The sequence below is a fragment of the Saimiri boliviensis genome, chromosome 7, assembly GCF_048565385.1.
Source record: "Saimiri boliviensis isolate mSaiBol1 chromosome 7, mSaiBol1.pri, whole genome shotgun sequence".
Lineage (NCBI taxonomy): Eukaryota > Metazoa > Chordata > Mammalia > Primates > Cebidae > Saimiri > Saimiri boliviensis.
Window position 1 is genome coordinate 124,566,136 of NC_133455.1, and position 27,760 is coordinate 124,593,895.

Sequence of the window (27,760 nt, forward strand, 5' to 3'; positions counted from 1 at the left end):
TATAGGTGAAGGGGAGGAAGGCAGCAAATCACACTGCCATGTGTGTACCTATTCAACAATCTTGCATGTTCTTCACATGTACCCCAAAACCTAAAATGCAATTAAAAAAAGATTAAAAATTATGCTAATGCTGTAGGCCAATCTTATCATTATAATTGATCATCACATTTGTCTCTGAGCTGCTTGTCAGCCAAGGTAAAAAGGGAAAAAAGAACAAAATTACATAACAAAAATTTTTTATGTGTGGCCTTGAAGAACAAAGTGAATTTCAACTACCATCTTACACCTAATGCAGAGGCGGATTTCACAACAAATATTGATGAAAGCTGAGTGCATAGCATTAAACTGCAGTTTAGTGATGATGGCTCCACAGAGCTCCTGAGAGGCCAGTGCTTTCAGCATTTAGTTTGAACTTAGAATGCCCCAAAGAGTAGATACATCACCATTCTTTAGGCTTTCTTCCTTAAATGTAGTATTTCTGCCTGGGCTTTTTTTTTTTTTAACCAGCAATTGTTTACAGATAATAATGTGTTACTTCCTTGCAAAGACCTGGGTGCTGGACTTCTAGATCATAAGCAGATAGATAACTTATATGGAAGTGCCCATCCCTGATCCTGGCATGGTGTAGGGACTCTGTGGACATCTTTCTGTTATTTGTTCATTTTTTCCATTTGTTCATTCATCCACCCATCTGTCTGTCTTATCCTCCCCTAATTTTGGGAAACAGCAAAGGGACATAATAGCTGTCGCATAACTTTTTGAGATGAGCTTCAATGACTGTAACAAGGGGCTTCCATCCTCCAAACCCCATACAAGACTGGGTCCTCACCTGGGTAGTAAAGGCCCACGGGACAAAGCTGAGATTAATAGCCCTGGCTGTTTAGCAGAGAAACTGTTGTTGATACATGGATAGGCCAAGCTGCAGGAAAGCAATCTAAAGGCCATCTTGAGAGTGCTTAACTAATTAAATGAGTTCACCAGCTGAGAGCTATGCTGCAAAAGAAGGCCTATGGTGTCCCTTTCCTGAAAGGAAAACAACACATCCCTTATTCCATTTTTAGTTACATATTTATAATTGCAGCCATGCCTGTTTGCACAACCAATGATATAGGTATAAGTCAATTTATGTTTGTTTTTAGCACCATGCTATTCAGTTGCCAAGAAACACGTCAATTGCTTAATAGTTTACCTAAGCCACCCTGTTAGTCCTTTGCAATGTGATCCGTTTCTTTGTCCTTGGTTAAAGCAATCATATGACTAGATTATTCCCGAGATTCTGCTCTTATCATCACCACCCTTCATCTCCTGTGTGGGTGCACACACTCACATGCACACACACATCCACATGCACACAAATCCATGCACACACATTCACTCACATACAGGCATTCACGTGCATACACATCCATGTACACATAATCACATGCACACACTCATTCACATACACACATGTGCACATATCCATGCATGTACACTTGCTCACATGTGTACAAATCATATGCACACAATCACATTCATATCATTTGAGGGCCCAAAACTTCAGAGAGAAAGAAAACAGCTTTGAGCAGGTGCAAGCAGCCTCTAACCCTCTGAAATTCCCCTTGTGACAACCCACATAGCTGTCACATCTCGTGGAGCTGCATTTGAATTCTTCAGGAGCTGTGCTGTTCTGACTAATGCACTTTACTGGATGTCTGAAAGTTAACCAGAACATCTCCTTTTTTTTCGGTTGCACCATGCTGCTGAAAATCTTCCTGTATGCATTACGTTCTTTTTCCAACCTTGGCAAATATCAAAAGTAAGCAAACCTGCCTTTGAATGATGAAGGGTCATTGCAGTTGAGAATAGAGGCTCATTAAGGGATAAATGACATAGATTTTGGAATGAGACAAATCTGGCATTGGATTTCAGCTTTGAATGGCACTTACAGGCCATGTGATGTCTGACACCTGGCTGGACTTTTATTCACCCCAGTTTTATTTACTGGCCTGCAGAAACAGGGTTGACTCTATTTACCTTGTAGAGCTGTTATGGAAGTTATAAGCATTGCAGGTAAAGATCTGGAGCTTACTGTTATCCTGTATATAGCAGATGTATTGTTTTTGTTTCTATTATTGCAGAGAGTGCTGGCATAACATGTAATCATAAAAGCTGTAGGAAATGGAAATTGAGTCAAATGTGGACTCTCCTTAGGGAAGTCTTTCTTGAAAACTGAATTCTGATGCCACAGCTGAGGACTTCTTTATTAATACAGTGGAGTCTGATGTAGCTATGCAAAGTTTCTCCATGGAGAACTGGCATAAGTGGTATATGTAGGTCTATGGAGCCAGTATGGCTGAGGGATCCCTTTGGGTGTCCACAGGCTCTGCTGGACCATGGAAGGAATCAGGGAGTAGAAACACAGGGGACTTTTGCCCCAGCCACATAGGAGAGCAGCAGGGGAGGCAGAATCAGACTCCTTGCCCCAGATCTTGCAGCTGGCTGTCTGGTTCTGGAGCCACATGGGGTCCATTCTGCACTTAGTATGGTGGGGGTTGGTTATTCCTGGCAGAATTACCTGTTACTGAGTAAAGGGAAACTAAAAGAAGCAAGTTAAAAAATATTGCTTGGGCATCTTAGGCTTCTTACGGCTTTTAAGGCAAAGAACATTTTGAAGAATTGCAAATCATAAACATATGGATTGCAGTACTTGGCTTCAAAGATAGCTAGATGCAAATGTAACCAGCCTGACCAACACGCTGAACCTGTCTCTACTAAAAATACAAAAAAAAAAAAAAATGCCAGGTGTGGTGGCTGGCGCCTGTAATTCCAGCTACTTGGGAGGCTGAGGCAGAAAAATTACTTGAACCTGGGAGGTGAAGTTTGTAGTGAGCCAAGATCATGCCACCGCACTCCAGCTTGGGCAACAGAGTAAGATTCCATCTCAGAAAAGAAAGAAAGAAATAAAGAAGGAAGGAAGGTGTTGGCAGAACGTGCCATTGGGAAGCTACCTTCTCAACCTCAGGCAAGTACATCAGTACATCTCCTTTTTTTCCTTTCAGACAAATCCTAGGAGGGGAAGATTAGATGAGGGTGACAGAGTCTTTGCAATAGGAAGGACAGTGGCTCCCAAGAATTGTAGTCCTACCACATTTCTAAGAGCAGAATGGTACTTTATTGGCTTTGTATTTGCCAAGCCACAAGGTACAACCAAAACCTCAAAGAGTCCACTTAAACTGAGGCTGCTTAAATTCCTTTCCTTCCTTTTCTCTTATTCAGAGTATCCTAAAAACAGACTCTGGCATCTTCTGCTAATGAGTTATATTAGGGACAAAACATAGAAGACAGGGAACTAAGAAATCCCAGCTCCCAGTCTCCCTGGGATGTTCTGCTTTCACCACTGGATTTTCAATTAATTGATCACAAATTAGTAAATAACAAACAATAAATGATAGGAAAGTGTTGCGCTGTCTTCCAATGCTTCTAGAAACGCTAAATGTCAATCCTCATAATAGACTCTCAATAAATATAATCAAATGCCTACTACATGCCAAGTGCACTGCTGGGCACATTGGAGATCACAGAGAAGCACTGTGTCCCCAGCTCCTCTGAGGACTCCAGAATCTACTGGGGAATGCAGGGGGCCTCATGAGAAAGGCACTGTTCTTCCCAGACAGTAACTGCCAGTGTCTGGCGATCAGCCAGCCAAGCTCCAGGAGGCCATGGACCAGGACAGACGTTAGCTTGGAATCTGTTTTCCCCTTGTGTGTTTCGTGACGTTAATTTTAGTAGGAGAAATCCCAATTGGATGTGCTAGGTCTTCCAGCAGTAACAATTTTTAAACCTGGGGAAGGAGTTTTTAAGGAAGTCAGGAGAGATGTGGGGGAGGAGGGATTATTCTTTCCCTGTTGAATCTTGGATCCAAGATACTTGTGTTTGTTGCAAAGAAGGGCCATGATGCCTTTGTCCCAAGGACTTCACATGACATTAAATAGCCACCTGAACTGACAGGCACACCTGGTACAAACTGAGCCACTGCCACTGCTCTTGCTTCCCCCAGGACCCCTCCCTGCCCAGGCTCCCGGCCAGTGGAATCCCTGACAGGCCTTCCTGGGCACAACTGGGGCTTGTTACTGTTAGAGTCCTCTTCTGATCACCTGCTGGATACACTCAGCCTTGACATGGCTTCTGCTTTGCTTGTGACAATGGTGCACAGCTCAGCCTCCTCTCTCCAGTGAAGCCACCCATTCTTAAAGACTGTCCAAAGCTGCATGGTAGCTCTGCTATCTGCCTTCCCTCCTGTAGCCTCCCACAGCCTTCTTCAAAACCCTGTTTGAAAAAAATCCTATCTCCTCTGCATCTCCCAGATGGTTTGAAGCACTGTTGCTTAAAGGCATGAGCCCCAACTTTGGGGAAAGACAAGCGTGCTTTTAAAGCAGGGATTGGCCACTTGCTAGCTGTGTGACTTTGGGTGTGTAACTTGACCTCTCTGAGCTCCAACTTCTTCTGTGACGGAGGATTGATGTGAACGTTACAAGGTGACATGGCCAAAGCATTTAGTACTGTGTCTGGCACATGGTGAGGAGCTGTTATTTTTAATGCACCCCTTTCATTTTCTGATGCGTAGCTTACACTAGCACAAAGTTAATTTAGCTTGTTCTACCATTTTATGGATGTGTTTTGTGAGCCAACACTTTGTTAGTCATCTTCAGTAGGGGCTATCTCATTCAGTCCTCCCAACTCTTTATGTGATGTCGATGATATTTTCTCCATTTTCTAGATAGAATAACCGAAGCTAGAGATCAGGAATGTGAAAAGGGGTTCTCCAAGGACCCCGCTAGCCACTTTCCATCCCCTTCCACATCTGCTTCATGTTTATTTGCTTATCTCAAGAAAGATGACGCAAATGAGAAGACACAAGCCCTGTCCTCAGAGAGCCCAGAGTCCAGGGAAGCCGAGAATGTCAGCAAGAACTCTAACCAAGCTTCAGGGAAAACAGACTCAGGCACCTGTGGGCTGATCAGACATGGCACTTACAGTGGGTACTGGGGCAGTGGAGAAGGCATGGACCCGGGTCCTCCAAGCGGAGCTTCATATAGCCTTGGACGACATGGCACTAGAATGGAAGGAAATGGACCAAGAATCAAGGTGAGGAGAATTCCATGCAGACAACCAAACGCAGCCTCAAGAAGGATAAGCAAATAAGCATGAAGCAGATGTGGGAGGGGATGGAAAGGGGCTAGTGGAATACTCAGAACCAGCAGGATGTGTGTGCTGGGATGGGGGTTCAGGGACCAGGGATGGATTAAAGGGAGGCTCATTTTAATCAAGGACTTTGTGGTTGGTGGGAAGGTGGGCTATTGAAAGAGAGAGAGAGAGAGAGAGAGAGAGAGAGAGAGAGAGAGAGAGAGAATCGCATATACCTACATGAGGCAGGGACTGTGCTTTTCCATTTTTATTGGAGCCTCTTGCTTATAGCACACATTCTAGGTCTCTGGCCTGGCCAGTTGCTCAACCAAGTCACCTCGATGGAGAGCAGGAGGCAGCAAAGACTTGCAGACTTGCAGGCAAGTCAAGGAGCTTTCTGCTTCTCAAGGTGAGAGGCGCAGGCCTAGGCTTGGACACTTCCAGGAGGCTCCTTTTCATGGCTAATCTATCTGCCAACAAGGACTATTTCTCCAGGTGTAAAGCTTTACACTAAGTTGTGAGGGAGGCAGAAAAATGAGAAGACACAAGGCCTGTCCTCAGAGAGCCCAGAGTCCAGGGAAGCCCAGAATGTCAGCGAGGACCCTAACTGAGCTTCAGGGAAAACAGACTCGGGCACCTGTGGGCTGATTGGGCATAGCAGTGTACAGCAGGTGGTGGGACAGTGGAGAAGGCATGGGCCCGGATCCTCCAAGCGGAGCTTCCTATAGCCTGGGACAACATGGGCACTAGAATGGAAGGAAGTGGACCAAGAATCAAGGCGAGGAGAATTCCATAAGGAGAGCCAAATGCAGCCTTTTAAAAAATAGGGCCACAGTGGAGAGAAGGGAAGAGGAAGAGGGGAAAGGTGTGAGGGACAAACCAATACCCTGACTACATTGGCAAGAAGCTGGTAGTTCTGTTAAGTGACCCAGAGGATCGTGGTGACAAAGTGAAGTGACAGTTTGGAGAGGTGAAGAAAACAAGACAAAACCATGGGCTCTGGGCCTGACTTCAAGTCCTGCTATGGGTGTTGGCCTCCCAGTCACGGACAAGTCACTTACTTCTCGGCCTCCATCTCCTCTCCTTGACCACTGGGTAATGGTACCCACCTTGTGGGTCAGCGAGAAAGAAAGGGAGCTTGCTTCGGGGTGACCTTCGTCCTTTCTGGAGCTGTGGGATCCAGCCAGGGGTAGTGTTCCTCTACTAAGACCTGACCCAGTTCTGACCCAGTTAAGATGTATACAATACAGGCCAACTTTTTGTATCCCTTTCCTGTTGTTCGTTTGTTTTAAATATTAGAAGAATCCTTGAAGTGGGCATCTCATTTTTTGAATGATAAACTGAGGCAAAATCAAGAATACCAATGGCCTTTATCTCACACCGAGTAGGAATCGGAGCCCTGGGATGCAGCCTTCCTGCTCCAGACCTGAGAGCTTGGCATCACCACGTTCCTGAGAACCCCCTGGGACCCAGTGAAGAGCAGGTTCTTCGGATCCCTACAGAGGAGGGCACAGGCCTGAAATGGGACTGGAGTCCTCACTGCTCACAATGCTCCAGGGTCTGCTGACCCAGGGGGCCCGGGGACCACAGTTGAGAACCTTTGCCTTAGACCCCATATGCTCCTCCTTCCTCTGTGGTCCTTCCTCTCTCATGGCACAGAGCATCTTTCACGGATGCTCTCTTTTTCTGCGCTGCCCAGGCTCCTGGCCCCAGCATGTTCTAGTGGCACTCTCTGAAAACCCCTGCCCTGGCCGTCCTGCAATTCTCTTTGCATTCTGTCACGGCTAGAGCTGGCCAATGGAAGGGGTCCAGGCTGGTGAGCTGCCTTCATTGCCAAGAGGGAACCCTTGGAGGGCTTGTGGGCAGCGGAGCCGGGCACTCTGGATCTTCTTGTCCTTCTCTTCCTCTCCCACGGAGAGGTGCTTGGGGCAAGGCTGAGCCAGAACTTCGCTGGAACTTCTCCCCTGAGCATGACTTGGCCGCCCTCTTTCCTCCAGCTTTCCGCTTTGGGGCGCTAATCTCACTTCCTCTCACATTAGTCTCCCAGGCTCTTGCCTCCCTTGGGCTCTTTTGCTCTTTCTCCCGATCTCCTGTCTGATCTCACCCCACTGCGATCCCCAGCACCCAGCCTGCCAGAATGGAGCTGAGAGGTAGTGACTAATGTGCTTGGAGGTGAGTCATCTGCTAAATATAAAAACCCACTCACATCCCTGGATGCAAAAGATTCCGAGAGGCTCCGCGTCCTTCCCCCCAATCCACCCTTCCTCAGGGGACCGAGAGAAGTTTATTTGTGAACAGAAAACAGATGCCAAGGAGCAGCCACAGCAGCAGCATCTCTTTGCCCTTAGCTCCCTCCCACAGATCTCTAAAGGCAGGAATCTCCCTGTCTCTCCAGTTGCTCTAGAAGGAAGAAGTAGGGCTAGGAAGACTGTGACTCCCTTCCTCTGCGGAGTTATGAGGGAAGCAAAATTGATCATCGGGACTTCTCCCTCTCTTCCTTCTGCCCCCTTTCTTGTGCGATAGACCCCAGACTGCGTAGCCTCCTGCAAATGTAAAGATGAGGCTTTTAAATACGTTGCTATCTTGCAGGTCTTGGGTGTGCCTCACCATACCTGATTGAATTGATGGATTTCAGGTATGGCCTTACCTTTGGACACATGCCCTCCCTTAGGGTCATTCAGTTCCCACTACAGAGAGTGCATCTTGCTGGGCTTGACTGCTGTGAGTCTTTGTTCCCCTTGGAATAGGGGTCCTTTATGCATGCATGCGTGTGTGTGTGTGTGTGTGTGTGTGTGTGTGTGTGTGTGTGTGTAGTATCACATATAGATTTGTTTGTATTTTATTTTTTATTTTTGCGTGTACGTAGTTGGTGTATATATTTATGGAGTACAATTGATGTAGACATACAACACGTAGCGTTCACATCAGGGTAAAACGGGGTATCCATCACCTCAAGCATTTATCCTATGTGTTACAATCTAATTATAGTCTTTTAGTTATTTTTAAATGTACAATTGAATCAATATTGACTACAGTCACTCTGTTGTGGTATCAAACACTAGATCTTATTTGTTCTTTCTATTTTCTGTACCCATTAACTATTCCCACTTTTCCTTTGCCACCCAGCCGCAGGACCTGAAGTCTGAAAAGCTGAGTTCTAGTCTTCAGATAGGAACTAACTTCCTCTGTGACTTTAGACAGTGTCTTCACCTCTCTGGGCTTCAGTCTCCTAAAATCTGTTTGCAATGGAGTCTTACTAAATGCTCTCAGAGGTCCAGCTCATCACTTTCTGTAATCACCACACGCCCTTTGCTTACACAGACGGTGGTCTGAAGGTCTCTCTCTGGGGAAGGAACACAGGTGGCCTCGCTGGCCGTGTGCCTCATACGTATGCACCTGTGCATACATGTGATGTGGGGAAAATGCCAGCCGATGGCCAGACAAGCATTCACTCTCACTTCCACGGTGCAGTCACTGCAGGCTAGGCAGTGAAAACGCAGTTTCTGCCTTTCAAGGACTGTGATCTGAAATCAAATGGCATATTTTCTCATGTGAAATGTGAATTTGACTCCCTTCTCCATCTTTTCATTTGTCTGCCTCTTTTTTCCATTCCCAGGCTTTTTGAAAGGCAGAGGAAAGGCCATTTCAGAGGAGGTTAGAAGGTATGAGTGGTGGTACAGGGAGGTAGAAAAAGACGAAGAACTGTGACAAATCAGAACTGTGCATGACAGGATTAGGCTCTGATCTCCGCTGGGCCACTAAGTGACTGTGTGACCTTAGACCTGGTGCCTACCCTCTTTGAGCATGCGCTGAACAGGAGAGCTTGAATGAGGTCTCCTCTAGCCTAAACATTCTAAATTTATGAGGTTACACAATTGAGACAGGGAAGAGAGAGAACCAGCCCTTGGGTGATGCTTGCCATGAATAATCAATCTAAAAAATCCCTGAGGATGAGAATCACTTTATTTTTAATAACTAAAGTATGGGTCATTCTTCTCTTGGTCTCATTCAAAATGTATTTTTCTAGTGCCAATGAGTTTCAAATTTCCAAAGTGGCTGCCTGTCATAGGAGGGGTCTTTGTGGATGGGTTGCGTGCCATACTGAATGTTACGGAATTACCAGAGCAGGCCGGTACATACACATTTCCTGATGCCATTGATGAGGCTTCTGAAAAGTAGTTTGCTCAGGTCACACGGCTAACTTGTGATACAGCCCTACAGAGGACCATTACCTCCTTCTCTCCGTGAAGCTGGGCCAGTCTTTACCCTGTAGATTGGCCGGGTTTACTCAGCAGACCCTCTTCCACTCTGACTTGGGAATGAAGAGAGTGAAGGGCTAGTAACCTTCTCCCAACCTCCAGCATCCTGGTAGATCTGTGGCTAGGCAAAACATGCTTCCCTCTAGAACCTGCCCTTCTAGAATGCAGCTCCCAGGTGGCAGTATTGGTGAAGGGATCCACACAGCTTGTTGTGCACACTGCTGCCAGGGGCACCATTGGCGTGCCTTCTGTCTAGGGGCTCCATGGTTCTGCTGTGTGCCCCCTTCACCTCTCTGGTAAGGATGCTCAGGGAATTTCAGGGTCCACTTTGCTGTTCTAGGACAGAATCCTGGTGGTGGTCTGGAGGTCCAGGGCACAGAGGAAGCACAACACTTTTTATCTGTGTCTAGATCCCTCCGTTTTCTCCTACTGGCAGCCCCAGCAGAAGCCGCTTGGAACTTAGCTCTCCAATTCACATATTGAAAGAGACTCTGAGGGGTCACCTTGATTCCTACCCCCAACCCAGGGAGAAGGTCCAGACCCTTTCAATGACCACAGCGTCTGAGGGCAGAGGAGGACAAGCTGCTGCCCTGGAGTGGCCTGGACTTCCCACTCTGAGCGGGTGGTTACAGCTGCAGCAGGCTCTGCAGTCCTCTTTGCATTTGCATGCTCTTCCCTCTTCCCCTCAGCAGGGGCTGTAGCCGCCTCTATCCGGGTCAGAAAGTCCTCTGGCTCCCCTTGCAGAGGCAAGAGAGAGAGGATTGCAGCACTGCCATGCTCTGGAGCAAGAGTGACCTGAATATCTGGAGGCTCTGAAGAGCTATTTTGTCAAAACTGAGCAAGCATGCCATCAGTTCCTTCATCTGGCAACATTTTTTTGAGCACCTACTATATGCTAGCCATTTTCCCCATGCTGAAAATGCACTTGGTCACAGCAGGAGGCCTCTGTGTATTGCCAGCGCGTGAATGAGACCCAGTGGTGGGAGGCGCGTACCCATGTGCTCCTGTCAATCTGGCTGATAGTGCATGGCAAAACAGAGCAACAGCCTCCTGGCCTTCCTCCTCTGCCCTGGTTAATTAGGGAGAATAGTGCTGTGACCTACTCACAGTTGTGAACAGAAGAAGGTTTCGAGGACTTCGAGTGCCTTAGAGAAAGAAGCAATCACCTACAAAATGTTTCCTGCAATGGCAGCAGGAAAAGCAACTGTGGTGGCTTGAGCCCCGTTCAGAGCAGACATCTCAGAAAAAGAAATGGGATGCTGTCTTCTCAGGGAGAGTGAAGCCTATCCTTTGGCTGATCAGGAGGATACGAACCTGCTGCAACCTTGCTCTGCCCAGTGTGGGCCCCTAGAGAGTATGGGCAGTTCAGAGACATGGAGCCCCATTGTCACTGTGTCTCTGGAAACAAACCTGGCTCCTCGCACCAGAGGCAGCAGCGGAGAAGGGAGAACTCTGTAGCTGCAGGAGCCCTGTGACTCTGCCTTTGAAGGAGCCCACGGTGGGCCTCAGAGCCTTTGCCTTGTAGAGCCTATCCTAATATTGAGGTCATCTCAAAGCTCCCAAGTGAAGGAAGCACACCCCAACGCAAGCAGCATTAGTACCAGCATCTGCATTCTGTGCATGTCGGCTCTTCCCATCATCAGGTGCCAGGCTGTCCAGGTTCAGGGACACCCTCCTCGCAGCTCCCTGGTAGGGCCTAGGACAGTGCTGGTGCCTAGCTGAGCCCATTTCTGTTGCCTTGAATTGAAATGAGGTAGGGGCTGAAGAGAAAACAAAAAAAGGCTTGAGATTTGTCCCACGGGAACTCAGGTCATTCTTGCCAAAATCTTTGAAAAAGAGAAGCAGAGTATGCACATTATTTAAGGGTTACAGTCTTGTTTTCTTTAAACCTCGGACCTTTTCACATCACGCCTAAGAGAAATAGGCTAATGGGCACTTTGGAGGGCTGGACGAAGGGTAGCAGAGGTCATGGCCATCTCCTCTACAGGGCAGGAACTAGAACCACAGAAGTCACAGAGAAATAGAAGAGCCCAAACATGTGTTGGTCTTCAGGGGAATCAGGAGGTGGATGAACAGTGTGGCCCCTCCGCTTACCCTCAGGTCATGGGAAGCAGTTGTCTGTGCTCAGCATAGCACAGACCCTTCATCTGGCCCTGCCTGGTTTCCTCGGCTCTGGGATGGGGAATAAGCCACCGCTCTCTGCAGATTTGTTGCAAGAATGCAATGAGAAGTTTTGACAGTCAGCAAAGTTCTTTACCTGTGTCGATCCATCCTGGAGTTGCACTGCCTTTTCCACGCTGCCAGCGTTGGCTCATTTTCCAAAGTTCTGGTGTCCTTGTAATTAGTGGTACCATGGGGGGAACCGCAGGAACTAGGAAGCCAGTCCATCCTGTGCCGGAGCCCTAGTTTGGCCACACACCAGCTGTGTAACTGTGGGCAAATTTACCACCCATTACAAGTTAACATGTAACTGTGGGCAAGTTCACCACTCATTACGAGATAACGTTATTAACATACTTACTTAGCAAAAGTACCTGGAGGATCAACTGAGCAGAGACATACAGACAAGCACCCAGGATCCAGGATGGGTTGGCTGGACTAACCTGTGCCTCACATACGCTCCTGGGCATGCACTGAGGCCCTCGTCTTCAGGCCTGTTTCCCCGGGCAGTTTTCAGGTTAGGGATATTTGCCTTCTTCATTTTGCAGAGCGAGGGGCAAGCCTGCCTCTCCAAAAGGCAACACTGTCTGGATCAGAACGTGGAGAGGGCTGGGAGACCTTAGTCTGGACATCACCACTGCAGGGGCAGCCAAGGAAGGGAGGCCAACTCCTGTTTCAATCTTCACACCCAGGGTGAGGATACAGAATTTGCATTTTTATGCCTTTTGTCTACTTGGTACCTCTGCGGCGACCTCTGGGTTAGAGGTATCATGACACAGCCAGTTAATTTCTATTCAGCAGGAAGCCCAAGGTGCCTTTGGGGCCCAAGCGGCAGAACTGACTGGCGTTGGCTGAATCCATGGGTCGCCTCTGTCCTCTAGTGGCGAGAGAGGGAAAGGCATCGGCCACTCGGCCAGGCTTGCCAGCCAGATTCAACTGCCTTTGAGTGATGGTGTGTATTTGGTCACCTGGAAACCTAGCAGCGCCAGGCAGCACAAACCCGAGCAAGGCCAACACACAGAGGTTATTACCGGGCACATTTCAGGCCTGGAGAGAGGGCTTTGCTCACCTGTTTATTTCTTCATTCATTTATTCATTCATTCAACAAATATTTATGGAGTGTCTGCTATGTGTGGGCGTGGCTCTAGGAAGTAGATCAAGACAGTGATCAAAGCAGGCAATGAGGGAGTGACGTCATTGGCAAAATGGCAGAAAAGGACTTTTCAACACTTGTCCCTTCACTGAAACATGAATTTGAACAGCCATCTGTGCATGAAAATACCTTCACAAGAGCTAAGGAATCTGGGTGATAGATTATAGAACTTGATTAGAAAAGGCGCATTGAAGGCAGCAGGAAGGGCAGCTTTATATTCCCTGTATCCTCACACCTCCAAGCCTATGCAGGACATCACAGAGAGAAATCTTCTACATGGAGGAAGGAGATTGAAGTGACCACCAATTTCACCGTGGACCCTAGTGCCAGGCTGACGCTTATGAATCCAGGATCCTGAAGCCTGATAATGTTTACAGGAAAACATTAAACAAACTAAATGTAATAGAGTTTAATTGAGCAAAGAACAAAAAAAATCATGAATAGGTCAGTTCTCAGACAAAACAGGTTCAGAGAATTCTAGGCTTCAACATGGTAAGGTAGCATTTATGAACAGAAAATGGAAGGGAGGTGCAGAGACAACTTGATGGGTTATGGTTTCATTTGTCTTATTTGAACATGTTCTTATCAGTTGGCTTCCTACAACTGACTGAAGCTCAGCTGCTGAGATTGGCTGGGACTCAGTTATCTGTTATAAAATTATACTCCTAAGTTAGGCTTTAGGTTAGTTTCCGTACTAAGTTAGGCTGAAGTTAGTTAAAGAGGGACTTAAAGTACAGAGACATTCCCAGACCAAATTTAATTTAACAACAGAGTGGTTAAGTGTATTTGGGAAAAAAAGAGATCCAAGTATACACTGCTTACGAAAGAGTCACTTCGGCTTTAGGGATACACAGAGGTTGAAAGTGAAGAGATGGAAAAAGGTATTCCATGCAAATGGTAACTGAAAAGGGGAGCAGGGATGGCTCCACTAAAATCAGATAAATTAGACTTTAAGTCAAAAACCGTCACAAGAAACAAAAAAGTTTTATGCTACATATAATGATAGAAGAATAAACTCATTAAAAGCATATAACAGTAATAAATGTATATGCACCCAACATCAGAGCACCTAAGTATATAAAGAAAACATTTTTAAAATTACAGGGAGAAATAGACTGGAATACAATAGTAGTGGGAGACTTCCATATTTCACTTTCAACAGTGGGTAGATCTTCCAGACTGAAAGGCAGTAGGAAACAGTGGACTTGGACAGCACTATAGACCAAATGGACCTGACAGGCATATACAGAACATTCCATCCAACAGCAGCATGATTGTGTGCACACAGAGCATTATGCAAGACATATGGAGACATCACACTACCTGATTTCAAAATATTCTGAAAAGTAATAGTAATCAAGACAGTATACTATTGGCATGAAAATAGACATATAGACCAATGGAACAGAATAGAGAACCCAGACATAAATCCACTCATTTTCAGTCAATTGCTCTTTGACAAAATTGCCAAGAATACACGAGGGGGAAAAGATGGTCTTTTCTATTGGAAAAAAAGCAGAGAGTGTTGAAAAAACTAGATATTCACATGCAGAAGAATAAAATTGAACCATTATCTCATACCATATACAAAAATCAACTCAAAATGCATTAAACACATAAAAGTAAGATGTGAAACTACTAGAAGAAAACAGAAAAAAAAGCTTGACATTCATCTGGGCAACGATTTTTTGGATATGACCAGAAAAGCACACGTAACAAAAGCAAAAATAAATGAAATGGCATAAAACTAAAAAGCTTCTGGGCTGGGTGTGGTGGCTCATGCCTGTAATCCTACCACTTTGGGAGGCTGAGGCAGGTAGATCACCTGACGTTAGGAGTTTGAGACCATCTTGGCCAACATGGTGAAACCCCATCTCTACTAAAAATACAAAAATTAGCTGAGCGTAGTGTCAGGTGCCTGTAATCCCAGCTACCTGAGAGGCTGAGGCAGGAGAATTGCTTGAACCCAGGAAGCAATGGTTACAGTAAGCCAAGATCACACCATTGCACCCCAGCCTGGGTGACAAGAGCAAAACTCCATCTCAAAAAAAAAAAAAAAAAAAAAAAAAAGCTTATGTATATCAAAGAAATAATTGACAGATTGAAAGAGACACCTACAAAGTGTGAGAAAATATTTTCAAACCTGATCTGTTAAGAAGTTAATATTCAAGCTATATAAGAAACTTATCTTAAGGCCAGGTACAGTGGCTCATGCCTATAAACTCAGTAATTCTGGAGGTTGAGGAGGGTAGATCCTTTGAGTCCATGTGTCTGAGACCAGCCTGGGCAACATGGTGAAAACCTATCTCTACAAAAAACACAAAAATTAGTTGGGCATGGTGATGCATGCCTGTAGTCCTAGCTACTTGGGAGGGTGAGGTGGGAGAATCACTTGAGCCTGGGAGGTAGAGGCTGCAGTGAGCCAATATCAGACCACTGCACTCCAGCCTGGTGACAGAGTGAGACTGTCTCAAAATAAATAAGTAAATAAATAAATTAATTAAATAAAAAAATCCACCCCCAAACCCCCAAAAGAAACAACTCAATTCAATAGCAAGAAAACAAATTACCTGATTGAAAAAACAGGCAAAGTACTTGAGTAGATACCTCTCAAAAGAAGACATACAAATGACCAAGAGATATTTAAAAAAATACTCACTATCACTTATCATGAGAGAAATGCAAATCAAAATCACAGTGGGATATTACCTTATACCTGTTAGAATGACTGTGATAAAAAATACAAAAATAAGTATTGGCTGAGATGTGGGGAAAAGGAAACCCTTCCACACTGTTGTGAGAATGCAAATTAGTACAATCATTATGGAAGACCATATGAAAGTTTCTCCACAAATTAAAAATAGGACTACCAAATAATCCAGAAATCCCTCTTCTGGGTATATATCCAAAGGAAATGAAATCAGTATGTCAAAGAGACATCTGTATTTGCGTGTTCATTGCATTATTCACAATAGTTCATATATGAAACCTAAGTGTCCATCAGCAGACCAATGGATAAAGGAAATATGGTATGCATATGTATGTGTGTAGGGCAAACATTTGTGTGTGTGTATAGTCACACAGGCACTGAAATCTCAGCCTTAAAAAGGAAGGACATACTACAACATGGATCAAACTTGAGGTTATTATGCTAAGTGAAATAAGCCAGTCGCAAAAAGACAAATATTGTGTGATTCTACTTATATAAAGTACCTAGCCTAGTCCAATTCATAGCGACAGAAAACAGAATGCTAAAGGGCTGAAGAAAGGAAGGTATAAGGAATTATATTTTAATGGGTATGATGTTTTAGTTTTAGTTACGCAGGATTAATAAATTCTGGAGATCTTACGTGTTGCATAATTACTATAGTAGTAATACTGCATTGCATACTTGAAATTTACTAAGAAAGGAGATCTTGAATGTTCTCACCACCCCCACACAAAATTAACCATGTGAGGTGATGACTATGTTAATTAGTTTCATTGTGACAGTCATGTCACAATGTATACATGTATCAAAACACCACATCGTATACTTTAAATATATACAATTTGTATTTGTCAATTATTCCTCCATAAAGCTGGAAAAATGCTCATAAAGCCTCCCCTCTCCCATAAAAGTTACACCTAGGCAAGTTTATTTCCTCATGGAATTTTCATTCTAGTTTGTATTTGCTGACACACGTGTGGAGTTAACACTAGCCAATCATTTAATCTGTGAACTTTCATGTCCCTACTTTCCTGAAATAGCCCCCAGCGATTACATGGCCTAATATAACAAGAGGAGCCCTGAGCAGACAGTGGATTAGACTGGGTTTGAGATCCTGTTCCTCCATTGACTAGTCAAGTGACCTTGGGCATATCGTTTAAGCTCCGTGTTTGGCCTATTCCCTTCTCACAGTGTGCCAGGACCACATCAATCAGAGATGGACTCTGTGGTCCCTCCCCACTCAAAATGTAGGATAGTAACATCCACCTGAACCACAGCAGTGGATGCTGACATGCCTTTCACCTGGCATTGGGAAAAAAAGATCAGACTCTTTTTGCTTTATTATAAAAAGAAGGAAACAGGCTCATAAAAATAATTTGATATAGTTTATTCTGTTTTACCACATGCCAGTGTTTCCATTATCTGTTGCTGTGTAACAAACCGCCCCAAAACTTGGCAACTTAGAGCAACAGTGTCTCATTTCTCATGATTTCTGTGTGTTGACTGGGCTGGACAGGGCAGATTTTCTGCTGCCGGATTTCTGTCAGGGCTTGGATGGCCAGAATAGTTTCTTCACTCCCATGTCTTGCATCTGTGCTGGGATAACTGGACCAGCTGGGGGCTAGCATCAAGCAGGATAACTAAACTTTTAATAGGATGGCTCTCGGCTTTAAGAGCTCCACAAAGGCGGAGGTTGCGGTGAGCCGAGATTGCGCCATTGCACTCCAGCTTGGGTAACAAGAGCAAAACTCTGTCTCAAAAAAAAAAAAAAAAAAAAAAAAGAGCTCCACAGAGGCTAAGCCCCAACATCTAAGTGCTTATCAAGGCTCCGATTGCATTATGCTTGCTAATGTCACACTTACTGAAGGAAGGAAGTCATATATCTACCATAGCCAATGTGGGCCAGAACCATATGAGAGTATAAATACTGGGAAGCGTGTCCACTGGGGGACTCTGGGGTGACAGACTACAGTGGCCAGCCAGAAGGCTGATGTGAGGAGCCCTTTGTAAAGCCGCGTGATTGTGTCCCTGTAGATCTGGGAGTCAGGATGCATTTTGCTGCTGCTATGTTGCCAAAAAAATTACTTTCAATTGGGAAATCTTAGTGTTCCCATAATCTGGCTTAACAAGGAATAATAAAACAAGAGGTCAGAGGAGTCTTTCCTAGCCATGAGTACAGGCTCTAAGAACTGGTCAAATACATCCCCCGCCCAGTTGCAGTTGCAGGGAGACACTGCCTCAGTAGTTCACCACTTTACCACTCTAAATGGGAGCCCTCCCAGCAGGGAGGCTGCACACAAAAGGGACACCACAAAACTCCTCTTGTATTTCTCCTTCCCTATATGTTATGAGTGGAGAAAGGCAGCATCATAGCGGTGAGACACGTTGGCCCTGGGACTTTGTGATGGTGAGCACATTAGATGTTCAGGTCATTTGACTCTAGACACATACTCCAGAAAATGATTTTCTGCCATCAAGTCTAGTGTTCTCTCTATTTTTATCTGCAGTGAAGGGATTTGGGTTTAATCACATCCTCACGTTACTAAACTCACCTAGTATTGTTTCATGTGTGTAACTGTGTGTACATGCATGCATGATGTATTCTCTGATTCTCATTTCCATGCCTCACTCCATAGGTGAACATTCTGCTGTCCTTAATACGTATCTTTTTATTTGTATGCATTCCTCAAACTGTGTATTATGCTTTTGTATGCATGCATGTTTAATTTTCATATATGGTATAATCAATTGCTAAAGTTATGCTAAAATTAAATTGATAAAGCTGTCAATTTAACTTTTTTTTAAAAACCTTTTCCTTTCCAAAGGTGGATTTTAGGCCCATCTACATCACTCTGTGTTCTCCTAGTTTGCTGCTTCATGGTGTGCCCCCCGCCAAGGCTGTTCTCCATCCTACCATGTTACCTGACCATTCTCCCACTGCAGAGCCTCCCCTCCCTATCCCACAAATGTTACTGCTAGGAACATCCTTAGCAGACCTTGAGATAATTTCTCTGGGCTCTGTGAGCAAGAGTAGAATGGGTGTGCAAGGGATGTGGGTCACAGATGTGAACATCTGTAGTGCCAGAGAGCTTTTCTGACTGGATGCTCTGGTCTCTGCCCTCAACAGCAGTGCTAAAGGGCAGACCCTCTCTTCCCAGCCCAGCCCTGGCATTAACCACAAGAGAATGAAGATGCAGACCTCGCTTGCAAGGATCCTGTGACATTATTCCACCTTGAACCCCTGACTTCTGTGGACTTGGGTTTTCTGGCTTCACCCCTGGCAGTCTGACCAAGCCCTGGCAGCCCCAGTTCACATCACCTGCCTTGGCATCCTATCCCCATCCACCCTGCCCTCTATGCATATGGCCAACAGACCTGTGTCAGGGCGAATGCGTCAGAGCAACTGGGAGCTGGGAGCTACTCAGAGAGAAACTCAATTAAGATGAGATCATTTGACCTCCCCCATAGTTCCTCAACAAATCTCAGCATTAAACCCTGTGTTAACTCCAGAGAGAGCGTACTTACTGATAATTAACTGCTTTGCTTACCATTCACAGTGGCTCTGAAAAGCCCAACTTCTGGGTGGTAGATATGGAGTAAACAAGGTTATTGTGATGAAATGATACAGTAACAGCCTGGAGGTCATGCAACCTAGAGGACCTAGACCAGGACCCTGTTCTAGACACTTCATTTCACAGGTAAAGACACTGAGGCCCAGAAAAATGATCTTCCTTGTTGTGCAGTGAAAAGCCAAGCTGGTGCCAGAGCCCAGGAGTCCCACTGCTCCAGCCCATCCTTCTTTCCTATCCCTGTTCCAGTTTCCTTCCCACCAGCTGATGCTGCAGGGACCCCCAACTCCACAGACAAGCCCAAACTTTGCCCCATGATGTTGAACTTCTTCCTTTCAGACTGGTCTTGTGAAATATTCAGAAATAGGAAATTGGCTTTATTGATGACTTTTCTTCCCTTCCGAATTCGGTTCCATAAACAGTAAACTGAAACAAGAATAAATAAAATAAATAGGGAAGAGAAGACAATAATAATCAGAACTATTTATTGACTTTGAAAAGGCAGTAATGGAATAAGGAAGTAAGATCCCTTAAGAATTCTGCTGGCCAGGCACAGTGACTGCTCACACCTGCAATCACAGCACTTTGGGATACAGAGTCCAGCACATTGCTTGAATGCAGTTTAAGACCATCCTGAGCAAGAGGGAAAAACTCTGTTTCTACAAAAAAAAAAAAAAAAAAAAATAGCCCCAATTACTCTGGAGGCTGAGGTGGGAGGATCACCTGAGCCTGGGAGGTCAAAGCTGCAGTGAACTGAGATCACATGGCTGCACCTCCAACCATGTGACCCAGGGACACTCTGTCTCAAAACCCAGGGACACTCTGTCTCAAAAAAAAAAAGAAAGAAAGAAAGAAAGAAAAGAAAGAGAATTCTACCAGTGGGTGTTTTCCCCTACTTTCTAGATGGAGAAGCAGAATCGAAGAGGCACTCAGGAATGACTGGAGAAATATGACCAATGATATAGCAAATATATCTACTGTTACTCGCAGGAGTCACTAAAGCATGTTTTACTCCTTTGTAAATGTCTCTTCCTTGTAGCTCAAAGCAACAGTCCCTAATGGTGCATGTCTTTATTCCTGCATTCAATATATGAGAATAATAATAGCAGAGTTTCAGAAATACCAAATAACATTTATGCAATACTATAAAATTTACAAAGTTGAGCATAGGAATTCATGCTTGAAAAAAATCTTAGTTCTGGACAAGTGATTAGTCAGGTGGGAGGACAGGATTTGGAAATGAGGGAGTGAGTGTTGGTCATAAACGAACAAATATCTCATGGGGCACATGTTGGAGGTCCTGCTCTTGGAGAAAAGCTGCCGCTCCACACTGCAATGCTCTGGAATGCCTCAGAACCTTCTGTTGCAAATCAGAACAGGCATGGAGGGAAGGGTTGTTCAGAATTTGGAGCTGATTTGATCATCTAACCAATAGGAGAACGGTTAGAAAGAACGGGTGCTTTTTTGCTATCCTAACTTGCATCATGCACTGGTTTTGTGAATGGACTCAAAGAACTCCTTGAAGGGAACATGACGTGAACCTCAGTGGAGGCTGTTTAGTCCTGTTCCAGGGCTGTGCCAACAGCCCAGTGCCAGCAAAAACTGTCCCTGTCCCTGCAAGTCCAGCACTTGGCAGGTGCCACCCAACCCTCTGCCTTGAGTTCAGAAAAGATTGTTTTTTGAATTCACATACTGTAAAATCCACCTGTTTAAATTGTACAATTCAGTGGCTTTAGTATATTAACAGAATTATGTGACTATCATCATTATCTAATTCCAGAACATTTTTATCATCAAAACAAAACAAAACAAAACAAAACAAAAACAAAAACAAAAAACCTCACACCCATTGGCAATCACTTCTAATTCCCTCCCTTCTGCCCTGGGGCAGTGACAACCAATCATCTTTTTGTGTCTATAGATTTTCCTATTCTGGACATTTCTCACACATGGAGTCATGCAATATGCTGTCTTGTGTGCGTGGCTTCTTTCATTTAACTTCTTACAGTTCATCCATGTTGTAGCCTATATCAGTCCTTCACTCTTTTCTACAACTGAGTAATAGTCCACTGTATGCATACAGCATCTTCTGTTTACCTTTTCATCTGTTGATTCTTTCAGAAGGATCTTGGTACTAGTCTGAGCTCAATTTGAGATTCATAGATGAGTTTTTCCCATCTTCTAACATGGCAAAAATTAGTGTTTTAGGAAGACTACTGTGGTGGGCTAATGAAGACCAGATCTGCGGTGAGGCAGAGATGGAGAATGATGAAATTTGGAGCCTCATTCTATTACATAAGAGATAAGTCAAGGTCACCTAGGGAATCTTTGTGCAAGAAGCAAATTCATTCTCTCTCTCTCTCTCTCTCTCTCTCTCTCTCTCTCTCTCTCTCTCTCTCTCTCTCTCTCTCTCTCTCTCTCTCTCTCTCTCTCTCTCTCTCTCTCTTCGACTGTCTTCAGTTCTGACCATAAAGCCATAAAGCCACAGGCTTTAAAGAGTGGCTATCCTGGGGGTGAGGGCCCAGTGGTGGTTTAAACCTTGTCTCATATTTCTCCTGGCAGCTCTGTTGAAAATCAGTGAACCACACTCCTTCCTGGAACATGCATCACTGATAATTGCCTCTTGCACAATTATCTGCCAAACCCCGTTGCTAATGAAATGAATGATTTAGTTACCCTTGTTAGTAATGGCTCACACTGCACAAAGACCCATTATTGCATCCATGAGGCTGGCAGGAGTGCCGGCCAAGGCACCTGTGAGCGATTCTTACAATTAGCTCTCTTTCCAGCCTGATTGGAGAGGCGAAGGCTGCTAACGGCCACAGGGATGCAGCCTGTCCCCTGTACGGTCCCCACGATGCATCAAGAGCAGGGAGCATCTAGGGGCAAAATAAGAAATGAGGCCAGGACTGAGCTTTCTGTTTGCCAGATTTGACCTGCAAAGCCTGGGGCTGCTTCTCCCCAGCACAGGGGAAGGACAGCCTGAAGGACTGTGGGGACATGCATCATGTCAGGTTTCCTTGGGTCCAGGGAGCAGCTAGGCTGACTGGCAGACAAGGCACCTCAATGCATATTGGGATATCCTGTTAATAAAACACCTCTCCTCATCACACCATTGCACGGCTCCTCCTCCTTCCTTGACTGCTACCAAAGAGAATGACATCCCTTTGCTGGTAATACTGGGTTTTTGCTCTCCTCCCTCTTTTCTCTGCAGTAGTGGCTGTACAGTACTGCTCTTTTGTTTCCTGTTAGACCTGATCTTCCTCTAGTGCTTATTGCTGCTGCTTTTCAAGGAAAGGGAGAACACAGGCAAGAAAAGTAGACAGAAATGGGCATGAGTGGGGCAAGGAGAATTGTTCAAAGTAAACAGAGACATAGAGAAGTCATTTGAAGGACATTGCGTTAATATACACAGGAATGTGTACACATACACACACTTGCACATATACGTTTTCTTTTCATCTTGTCCTCTGGAAGATGACATTCAGGAATAAGTTTTTCAGTTTGGGAAATAGCTGCCCAGAGCTGTGGCTGAGAAATGTGTTTCAGCTTAAAGAGACTAGAATGACATGGGGTCAAGGGACTCTTGCGAAATTAGCAGAAGCAAGTGTGCACTGACTGTGCACAGAGGCAGGTATTAGAGGCCGTGTAATAGGGTGGGTGACCTGTGCATTGACCTGGCTTCACTCCTTTCACTGGTTGTGACTTTGCATAAACCATTTAATCCACAGCAATAGTTAGATGCTTGAAAGGTGCTTTAATACATACATATTTGTTTATGTTGACAACCTCTGCATGTCACTCAGTAAATATTTCTAGGCTACTTAGAATAATAATGAAACAGAAAGATAAACTAAACTATGTCAGAGGAACATAATATGTAAAATATATAATAAAATTAAAGATGAGATTAGCCCCTGAAAATCTCTCTATCATGACCCGAAAGCCTACTAATTTGGTCCTGAGAGGTATGGCCCTTCCTAGTTTTGACAGTGAGAAATATATCACCCTGGGTCCTGATGGAGAGAACCTGTGGAAGATAACGCCCCCTCCCGTGGAGAAAGAAAAGACCCTGTTAGGACTGCCACATCCCTCACTGAAGATGGCCGGGGAGGCCAGCACTCCTGCCAGTACATACTAAAGTATTGCTGTCCAAATTACCCAACTTCATCTTTGCCATCTATCCCAGTCATGTTCAATGTCTTATAAAAAGCAATGATGCTCTTCTGGTCCAATACAATCTGGCACAAGCTCAGAGAAAAGGGCGGGTGGGTCATTGCTTCAGAGGGAGAGGGGCTGATCATTTTCTTAGGGCCTCTTTCCCCACGCAGAGACTGGTGAGGCCTGATGAGGCACCTTTACTTTGAATCCCAAGTGTCTGAAAACCCCTTGTCCAATCTAGGCAAAAGAATGGATATCGGAAAGGAAAGAGGGAGGGAGGGAAGGAATAGAGGAATGAAAGGAGAGAGGAAAGAATGCTGGTTTTTATTGCAACTTGCACAGTATTCTTGTGGGAGCCAGTAGGGAAATTGTAATTTTGAATCGGATAAATTGGGGATACCTCTTCTTGTTCATCAAGACCACTCTTTGGCTCTATTTCTCCCAATAAAACAAACCATGATCCACCAAGAGACTGAGGAGATAGTACAGTGCCCTTCTAAGTGTCTGGGCTCCAAACCAAACTGCCTGGGTTTGAATCCTGGCCCTGTTACTTATTTGCTGTGTGATACTGGACAAGTAATTTAACCTCTCTGTGCCTGTTTTCTCATCTGCAGAAATGGGTGCTGACAGTACCTACCTCATGGGATCATTGTGAAGAGAAAATGTGTTAGTGTATATATGGCATTTAGAATAGTGTTCAGCGCACAGTAAGGGAATAAATGTCAGCCGTTGTTACGCTGTGGGGATATAAAGACACTATTCTCTGCAATGTCAGTTTTTGCCCATGCAGTTTCCAGCCCTCTGCTCTCAGGTGGGACAGGCTGGCTCTCAGGGCCTCAGGGTGGCTCAGCTCACCTGGCAGTGGGGGCAGATGGCTGAGGACTTTCCCCACTGACTGCAGCTGAGGCTCTGTGGGCACGTTGTATGGAGCAGGGGGAGGAATGACGTCAGGAGTCCTTGCGTTGTTTTGCTTGGGCAGAAGGACTCTACAGTGGCATGCAGTCATGATCTTATTTTATAACTGCAGGATGCGGGCAGATAAACTTCTCCCTAATCCACGTGATCTATAAGCCCAAAGGGTGTTTAATAGGGGGTGGTCGCAGGGGGTCCGTGGCATCCTCCTTCACAGCGGCTATGTGATATGACTGAGCTCTGAGAAAGAGCACTTGGCTAGGATGCAACTGGCCTAAATTTGGTAGCCCCATTCTGTTGATCTGACCTACTTCCGGGGGATAAGGTGGCAGCACAGCGTCTCAGGTGCTATATAGGAGACTTCCCAAGAGTTTCCCATATCAATTTTAAGGTGCTGTCTACACATGAGGGGATAGTTTTATGAAGACACAGGGGAGTTACCAGCAGAGTGATGACCAAAGCTTTGAGCTAGAAGGTTTTTATCTTCCTGACACATCACCCTGGGGTTTTCCTGATGTTTCCATCCGTTAAGTGCAGTGTGCGGTCATGTCCCTCAGGGAGTTTACCATTTACTCTGGAATACCAAACTTACAGGCTACAATCTAGGTACAGACAGTGCTAGTCCTGTGGGGAGTTGGGAAGAGGAGTGGGAGGCTTTGTGGCCGAGGAGGGGCTTCGGGTCAGTCAGCAAGGTTGATGGTTGGGTTTGAACAGTCAGTGGAGAAGGAATCATGGACAGATGAAAGAAGTGGCCATGGGCATGTGCATGCCAGAGAGGGCAGGGAGAAGGGACTCATGGAGGTGGCAAGAGCAGCACATTGATCTCTGCTTCTGCCAGAAGGTCAGAGGGGAGCGGGGGGATGGCCTAGCCAGACTAAGGGAAACCTTGAAGCCCCAGTGGAATAATTTCAACTTGATTTATGAAAAATGACATATGACAGTGTAGGAGGGCTTGTCTTCTAACTGAAACCAGCTGGGAGTCTTTCCCAATAGAGTCCAGGACAGGGCAAAATGAGGGCCTTTGGCATCATGTGCAAATGTGCATGCATGTAACGAGTGTGTGTGGCCCATCGTGCTTCTGAATGTACCTTTACCTCTTCTAGTTCTTCGAAGCTCTTAACCCTCTTATCTATGAGCATGGACAATCCGGGGCTTACACAGGCATGGTTCTTTACGAGCCTTCACAAGACCACAGTGTGCCATCTTGTCAGAAGAAGAAACTGGGGCACTCTATTCTAAAGAGTCTGGTTCCGGGAGCTGCCCTTGAATCACTGTGGAGCAAGACTCGGGGTGTGGGCTGCCGGGCCTCTTCCTTCAGGGATCTGGCTTCCAGAGTTGGTTCTTTTCCTGTACCTCATAAAGAGGGAAAGGATGTGCCTAAGAGAGGTTATTTGGGTGAATGGTCATTGTAATCACTTCTCATCAGGCACAGGTGGATAGAGGTAAGATGGGGGAAGAGGGCTGCCTGGATCTGGGATTTCCAATTCCCCATACTCCTCGGCCTATTAGTGAGGGGGTGCTAGAGGAGGGGTGTGGACTTAGCAGATTAAGAAAGAGAGCTGGGCGCGGTGACTCAAGCCTGTAATCCCAGCACTTTGGGAGGCCGAGGCGGGTGGATCACGAGGTCAAGAGATCGAGACCATCCTGGTCAACACGGTGAAACCCCGTCTCTACTAAAAATACAAAAAATCAGCTGGGCATGGTGGCGCATGCCTGTAATCCCAGCTACTCAGGAGGCTGAGGCAGAAGAATTGCCTGAACCCAGGAGGCGGAGGTTGCGGTGAGCCGAGATCGCGCCATTGCACTCCAGCCTGGGCAACAAGAGCGAAACTCCGTCTCAAAAAAAAAAAAAAAAAAAAGAAAAAAGAAAAAAGAAAGAAAGAGAAACACTTACTCCTTGACAGTGGAAAAGGATGGCAGAGGAAGTTTGAACCCTGAGACAAGAGGAACGGCCTACCCTGCTGGAGGCAGGAGAGGCACGTGCCCTCCACGTGCCTGTCCAAGTGTCCGATAGGGTGGTCCCTGCTCTGAAGGATGAGTATGGGCCGCAGGCCTTGGGGATGCTCTGAGGATGTGGGTGGTCTGCCTAGTGCTGGGTGCTGCCCATCTCTGTTTCTCCCCACCCCTCTCCGGAGGTGCCACCATCGTCCTTTGCCCTTTGCGTGCTCTCTTCCCACCCCTGCTGCCTCTGGTTCCCTTTCTCCCTTGGGCCATGAAAGTGTCAGGGAGCCCAGCCAGGACCTGGACGGCAGCCTCAGCTCCCAGTTCTCAACAATTGTGTGTGTGTGGGTGCATGTGTGCGTGCGTACGTGTGAGTGCCTGTGTGTATGTGTGGGTGTGTAGGGGCTGGGGCTGGGGTCAACAAAGGATCAGAGCACAGCAGTAGAGAGTTTCTGGGATGGTGGCGTTACCCATGAGTCATGCCCTGCATCCTGGAGCCCAGAGGACCCTTCGCTCAAACCCACCACCGGCAGGCAACACCGGAGCAGCCAGAGCCCCTTCCTTCGCTGCCCAGAGGAGCCTGGGAGAAGCCAGAGGTGTAAGTCAAGCTGTGGAGGACTGGGTGTGGTTGAGCCCGTGAGAAGTGGGAGGAGCCAGGGATGCTTAGGAGGGCGGGCGCTGTGCAGCCAAAAGGGGAGGCCTTGTGCCTCTCTGCCCCTCGGTCCCCCTCTTGCTGCCAAGTAGCCACATCCATGTCTCTTGTACCCTGCAATCTGGAGGCCACTGCCACGGGCTGGAAATCCCAAGTAGACCAGCACAAGGTGTGAGGATTGGCACGAAGTTAATGCCAATGGAGGCTCCCCGAAGGGCATGGTAGGTGGTGGTGCAGTGTCCCAGTGCAGGAGTGCTGGGCAACACCGTAGCTGGGGGTCACAAGGGAGAGACTGAGGGACTTCAGCTTGTAGACTCTCAGGCAACTGTTTGTCAAGGAGGGAAAGGGGAAGCAGATGAGGTGGTGATTTGGACAAGACCCAAATCTGGCTTCTACTTATAGGCGCTCACAATGGCCAGTGCCCTGGAAAAGCCCTGGAATAAATACCCCTGGCCCTTAAAAAACAGAAGCAGGAGAGAATGCCATCCAGTGGGAGCTTTCATCTGTTTACTCAGCTAGCCTGTGTTAGACTTTTTGGGAACAAGAGCTGGATTAACAAGGCCTTGGGAGCTCCTGTGGGGAGGGATTAGGGATGCATGGGCAGTGTGGCTGGCCCACTGGTCACTTCTCCTCTGCTTGTCTAGGCTCGAGGATGGATTCCTGGCTCCTGCTGCACTGCCACTCCATGCCACCCACTTCCTAGTTTTCTGTCTTCTCCTGGTGGCATCAGGCCTTGCTTCGTGTCCCACCAGGAGCTTCTGGGGCTGGCACAGTCGTGGCTGTCTACAACCTGGGCCGGGTGGATCTCTCAGGGCACATCTGGGAGGTAAGGCTGGTGGACGGAGGTCCCTGGAGAGTTCTAGGATCTTTTTTGGAGGGCTGACAGAAGTATGAATAGAATGATAATATTCGTACATAGCAGATTGAAAAGTCTCCTCGATGGGGTCACATGCAGGAGCTGGGATTCTGTGCCGTCTTTGGCTGCTCCATCCCTGTTACAAACTTCCACTTTCCATTTCCTTACATGAAAAGTGCAGTCAGTGGCAAGCTGGAGTGGAATTCCTTATCCCTCCCAAC

The 27,760-nt window shown here is 46.1% G+C and overlaps 1 long non-coding RNA gene across 4 annotated transcripts in view; it reads left to right on the forward strand.

Annotated features, from left to right (window-relative positions):
- The window catches only part of LOC101045854 (uncharacterized), a 76,277-nt gene continuing 48,517 nt past the window's right edge, over window positions 1–27,760 (forward strand). For 3 of the 4 annotated variants that reach the window (XR_012518624.1, XR_012518623.1, XR_012518625.1), the window contains exon 1: window positions 1–27,509. This is a non-coding gene — a long non-coding RNA (uncharacterized LOC101045854). The remainder of the gene's footprint in view (window positions 27,510–27,760) is intronic. The other variant, XR_012518626.1, reaches the window with a different exon arrangement.